Genomic DNA, 6,827 nt, shown 5'->3' with positions numbered 1-6,827 from the left:
AAAAAAAAAAAAAAAAAAAAAAAAAGCTGATATTCTAGGAAAGTAAGGAAAATAGGAAAATAGAATCATATAGAATGTTCAGTTCGAACCACAAAAGAGTCTGGGAGTGGTGCCTCACACCTGTAATCCTAGCACTTTGGAAGGTTGAGGTGGGGATCACTTAAAGCCAGGAGTTCAAGACCAGCTCAGGCAACATAGTGAGACTGTCTGTAAAGAAAATGAAAATATATATTAGCAGGGCGTGGTGACATGTGCCTGTAATCCTAGCTACTTAGGAGGCTGAGGCGAGACGATGACTTGAGCCCCAGAGTTGAGGCTGCAGGGAGCTCTGTTGTGCCACTGCACTCCAGCCTGGGTGACAGAGTGAGACCCCATCTCAAAACCAAGAGGCAGAAAAGGAGTGGAAGACAATATAGGAGCAAAGAACAAGGGAACACATAGAAAACAGGAACAAATATAGTCAGTATCAATCCAAATATAGTCAATATTAACCCAAATATATCAATAATCACTTTGAACATCAGTGTTCAAATGCACCGGTTAAAAGAGATTATCAGGCTGGATCAAGAAACAAGACCCAACTGTACGTTGTCTATGAGAAAACCACTTTGAATATAATGGCATGTAGGTTAAAAACAAATGGATGGAGAAAGATACACCATGCTAACACTAATCAAAGAAGGTGGGAGTAGCTATATTAATTTCAGACAGCAGACTTCAGACAAAGTTATCAGGGATAAAGTGGAGGCATTATATAATGATAAAGGGGTCAGTTCTCCAAGAGAACATAAGAACCTTTAATGGGTAAGTGCTTAGCAACAGAGCATCAAAACACGTAAAGCAAAAACAGAAGTGCAAGGAGAAACAGAGGGTCATTGGTCTCCAACTATAATGGTGGAATCATCTCTCAGAAATGTACAGATCGAGCAGGCAGAAAATCAGTAAGGACATAGTTACGCTTAACACAAAGATCAATGGGAAATAAGATCTATAGACCACTTCTTCTAATAATAGAGTGCATATTGTTATCAAGCATATGGAACACTAGCCAGCATAGGACACCTTCTGGGGCATAAAATACACTTAACAAACTTAAAAGCACACATACAATGTCTGCTCTTATACCACAATGGTATTAAACTAGAAATAAAAAAGACAGCTGTAAATTTTCAAAATACTTGCTGATTAAAGACACTTCTTTATAACACATGAACCAAAGAAGACATCTCACATTAAAAAATATTGTGGGCCAGGCACAGTGGCTCATACTTCTTATCCCAGCACTCTAAGTGGCTGAGGCAAGAGGATCATCTGAGAGCAGCATGGGCAACACAGTGAGACCCCATTTCTACAAAACATAATTTTTAAAAATTAGCTGAGCACAGTGGTCCCAGCTACTTGGGAGGCTGAGGTAGGAAGACTGCTTGAGCCTGGGAGGTCAAGGTTGCAGTGAGCTGTGGTTGTGCCACTGTACTCCAGGCTGGGTGACAGAGTGAGACTTTGCCTCCAGAATTTTTGTTTTAAACTAAATAAGAATGAAACATAAAAATGTTTGGGATGTTGTACTGAGAGGGAAATTTTATTATTGAACGCATATGGTAGAAAATAATGATCTAGGCCGGGCCCAGTGGCTCACGCCTGTAATCCCAGCACTTTGGGAGTCCGAGGCGGGCCGATCACGAGGTCAGGCGATCGAGACCATCCTGGCTAACACGGTGAAACCCCGTCTCTACTAAAAATACAAAAAATTAGCCTGGCGTGGTGGCGGGCGCCTGTAGTACCAGCTACTCGAGAGGCTGAGGCAGGAGAATGATGTGCACCTGGGAGGCGGAGCTTGCAGTGAGCCGAGATCGCGCCACTGCACTCCAGCCTGGGCGACTGAGCGAGACTCCATCTCAATAAATAAATAAATAAATAAATAAATAAATAAACAAAATAATGATCTAAAAAAATAATGATCTAAAATCAATCATCTGAAGTTCCACCTTAGGAAACTAGAAAAAGAACAAATCCAAAATAAATATAAGAAATAAAAATTAGAGCAGAAATCAATGAAATTGAAAACAGGAAATCAATAAAGAAAATAAATGAAACAAAAATCTGCTTCTTTGAGAAGATCAATAAAATTGATGTATCCAGCCATGCTAGGAAAAAAGACTCAAATTACTAATATCAGAAATATATAGGCCGGGCACAGTGGCTCACCCCTGTAATCCTAGCACTTTGGGAGGCTGAGGCAGGTGGATCACCTGAGGTCAGGAGTTTGAGACCAGATTAGCCAACATAGTGAAACCCTGTCTCTACTAAAAATGCAAAAATTAGCCCGATGTGGTGGCAGGTGCCTGTAATCCCAGCTACTCGGGAGGGTGAGGCAGGAGAATCGCTTGAACCGGAGAGGCAGAGGTTGTAGTGAGCTGAGATTGTGCCACTGCACTCCAGCCTGGGGGACAGAGTGAGACTTCATCTCAAAAAAGAAAAAAAATATATACTAGGGGACTTCACTACAGATCCCATGGACATGAAAAGGCTAATAAAGGAATACTCTTCAAACTGTATGCATGCAAATTTGACAACCTAGATGAAATGGACCAATTTCTTAAAAGATGTAGTCTGCCAAAACTCATAGAAGAGAAATAAACAATTGAACAGGCATATATATATGTATTTCATATATATACATAAATACATATGTACACATATATACATATGTACATATATACACACATATATACATATACACATATACATATATACACATATATACATATATACACATATTTCATATATATGAAATAAATTGAATCAATAATTAACCTTTCAAAACACAAAGTACCAGGCCAGATGTGTTCACTGGTGAATTCTACCAAACACTTAAAGAAGAAATTATACCAATTATCTCCAATCTTCTTCATAAGATAGAAGCAAAGAGAATACATCTTTTTAAAAAGTTTTTAGTTTATTCATCTTGTGAAAAATCCCCAGTGGCTGCAGATGGCATCACTGCAGCACCTTTACTCCTTCGGCTTTTTGCCAGCACCAACATTGGCCTTTGCAATTCCCCTAACTTCCTTCACTCTGTTCTTGTGTTCCTTTCATTGCTTTCTCGAGGTCTTTTCCTTCTCATACAGGCCATGTCTTGCAAGTCTATGTTTGAGTTCATTTTTCTTTGCGTAATCCAAGGAATCATAAAGTATGCCAAAGCCAGTTGTCTTGCCACTACCAAAATGAATTCGGAATCAAAATACAGAGATGACTAGACAGAAAAAAAAAAAAAAAATATATATACACACACACACACACACGGGCATACAGATTGGCAAGAAAAAATAAAACTGTCTCTGTTCACGGGTGACAAAAATCCAAAAGATTAAAAAAAAAAACTGAACTAATAAGCAATTATAGCAAGGTTGCAGGGTATAAAGTTAATTTTAAAAAGTCAATCATATTCCTATATACCAGCAATGGACAAGTGGAAATTGAAAGGCAAAACACGATACCATTCACATTAGCACACCCAAAAATGAAATACTTAGGTATACATCTAACAAAACATGCACAATATCTATATGGTAAAAACTACAAATCTGATGAAAGAAATCAGTGAAGAACTAAATAAATGAAAGTATTCATGGATAAGAGGACTTAATATTGTCTGGATGTCAGGTTTTCCTAATTTAATCTATAGATTCAATGTAATCCCAATCAAAATCCCAGCAAGTTACTTAGTGGATATCAACAGACTGACTTTAGAGTTTATATGGAGGGGCAAAAGACCCTAAATAGCCAACACATTATTAAAGGAGAACAACAAAGTTGGAAGACTGCAGTGCCAGACTTCAAGACTTAATATAAAGCTACAGTAATCAAGACAATGTGGTACTGGTGAAAGACAAGTAGAACAATGCAAGAGTATAGAGAGCCCAGTAGCGGACCCAGATGAATACAGTCAAGTGATTTTTGACAAAGGAGGAAAGGCAATGTAGCAACGATAGTCTTTTCAAGAAGAAGAAATGGTGCTGGAGGCCAGGCGTAGTGGCTCATGCCTGTGATCCCAGCACTTTGGGAGGTCAAGGTGGGTAGATTACTGGAGTCCAGGAGTTTGCAATCAGCTTGGGCAACGTGGCAAAATCCCATCTCTACAAAACAAACAAAAAAACACCTCAAAATTAGCTGTGCATGGTGGCGCATGCCTATAGTCCCAGCTACCTGGAAGGTGGAGGCAGGAGGATTGCTTCAGCCTGGGAGGCAGAGGGTGAGTGAGCTGAGCTGAGATCACACCACTGCACTGCAGCCCTGGTGACAGAGTAAGACCCTGTCTCAAAAAAAAAAGAAAGAAAAAAAAAGTGCTGGAACATATGGGGATCCACATGCAAAAAAAAAATGAATCTAGACCTGGACCTTACACTCTTCACAAAAAGTAACTCAAAATGGATTATAGGCCTAAATGTAAAATGCAAAACTATAAAACTAGAAGATAACATGGGAGGCAAGCTAGATGACTTTGGGTCTTGTGATGACTTTTTAGATATAACACCAAAGGCACGAAGAAATAATTGGTAGCGTGGAATTCATTAAACTTTAAAATTTCTGCCCTGAGTGAGACTGGAGAATGGAAAGATAAGCCACAGACTGGGAGAAAATATTTGTAAAAGACATACCTGATAAAGGACTGTTATCTAAAATATACAAAGAACAATGAAAACTCAACAATAAGAAAACTAAAAAATGGGCCACAGTCCTTAAGAGATACCTCAGTAAAAAATACATAAAGATGGTAAAGAAGTATGTGAAAGAGGCTCTACATCAGGGAAATGCAAATTAAAACAACATGAGGCCAGGTGCAGTGGCTCATGCCTGTAATCCCAGCACTTTGGGAGGGTGGGGTGGGTGGATTGCTTGAGCCCAGGAGTTAGGGACCAGCCTGGGCAACATGGCGAAACCCCGTCTCTACAAAAAATAAAAATTAAAAACAAAAAAGAATACGAGACACCACTATGGAGCTATTGGAATGGGCAAAATTCAGAATACTGACAATACCAAGCGCCAGTGAGAATGAGAAGCAACAGGAACTCTCATTCACTGCTGCTTTGGAAGGTAATTTGGCAATTGGCTTGATTCATAATTGCCAAAACCTGGAAACAATGACGACGTCCTTCAGTAAGCGAATAGATAAAACTGTGGGGTATCTATTGGAACATCACAATGGAATGGAATATTATTTAGCACTAAAAAGAAATAGGAGCTATCAAGTCATGAAAAGACATGGAGGAAACTTCAATGCCTGTTACTACGAGAAAGAAGCCAATCTGAAATGGCTACATACTATGTAATTCCAACTAGATGACATTCTGGAAAAAGGCAAAACTATGGAGACAAAAAGATCAGCGGTTGCCAGGGATAGAGGAGAGGGAGAGATGAATATGCAGAGCACAGCTGATTTTTAAGACAGTGAAATTACTCTGCATTATACTGTGATGGTGGGTAATGATGTATCAATGTAGGTTCATCAGTTCTTTTGTTTGTTTGTTTGTTTGAGACGGAGTCTCACTCTGTCGCCAGGCTGGAGTGCAATGGCGTAATCTCGGCTCACTGCAACCTCTGCCTCCCGGATTCAAGCAATTCTCCTGCCTCAGCCTCCCGAGTAGCTAGGACTAACAGGCGCCCGCCACCACACCCAGCTAATTTTTGTATTTTTAGAGACGGGGTTTCACCATGTTGGCCAGGATGGTCTCGATCTCCTGACCTCGGGATCCACCCGCCTCGGCCTCCCAAAGTGTTGGGATTACAGGCGTGAGGCACCAGCCGGGCAGGATTCATCAGTTCTAGGAAATGTACCACTCTGGTAGGGGATGTTGATTAAAAGGGAGGCGATGCATGTGGGGAGGTGGGGCGGGGAGTATTTGGAAAATCTCTGATCTTTCTGCTCAATTTTGTTGTTAACTTTAAACTGCTCTAAAAAATAAGTCAATCAAAAATTATAGTTTACATTGTTTTTACTCTTTTTCCTCTTTCTGGTCTTGTCACAATCGCAACGTAAGGGAAATATCAGTGACAACCATGGAGTGATATTCCACTGCCATTTATACTTGATCGTTTCTAATTCAAGAGCCTCTCAACAGTGTAACAGGAACTTAGGGCGTTTGTGGAGCCAGTACAGGAACAGAGATTGGGTGGTTTGGAAACCACTCTTTTCCAGGAAAGGAAGAACATTAGCTCGGCCGGCCGGCCGGCTTCTCTGGTTCCATCCACAAGGAGAACTGAGGATGGTCTCTGCGCCACTGCTGGGAGTACCTGGAATAAGTAGTGTGAAGCCGTACCAAGCAAAACCCAGTGAATAAGAGGAAAGGGTCCTCGATATCTAACAAGAGGAACATGATGGAGTTTAACTTACAATGTGATCCTTCGATGTGTTTACCTTCTTTGGACATCGAGGGCCCGGGGACGGGAAGGAGGAATGAAGGAACTCAGAGGCACAGGCTGAGGTCGCGTTCTACTCATGTCCTCAACTGTAAAATAGGCACTAATAGTGCATCGCTCACAGGGCTGCAGCACAAAGACGGTGGGTAAGAAGTGCTTAGCATAGGGCCTGGGGCAGGGTATGCTCTCTGCAAACGTCAGCTAAAAGACGTGCCTTCGCTCATGAGCTATGGAACTTTGATTCGCAGTCAGGCAAACACAGGCACTGTCTGGGGCCTCTGGAAGCTTCTACATCAGGTGAGACGCGCAAGCGGGCTGGAACCTGTATTCCCAGGCCCAGCCGCGCGCAGGCACCTTCACCGACCGTCGTGCCAGTCGCCCAGCTTCAGCCCCCGCCCGCTGTGGCCCCG

The sequence above is a fragment of the Colobus angolensis genome, unplaced genomic scaffold, assembly GCF_000951035.1.
Source record: "Colobus angolensis palliatus isolate OR3802 unplaced genomic scaffold, Cang.pa_1.0 Scaffold137, whole genome shotgun sequence".
Lineage (NCBI taxonomy): Eukaryota > Metazoa > Chordata > Mammalia > Primates > Cercopithecidae > Colobus > Colobus angolensis.
This window is presented reverse-complemented; position numbering follows the sequence as displayed.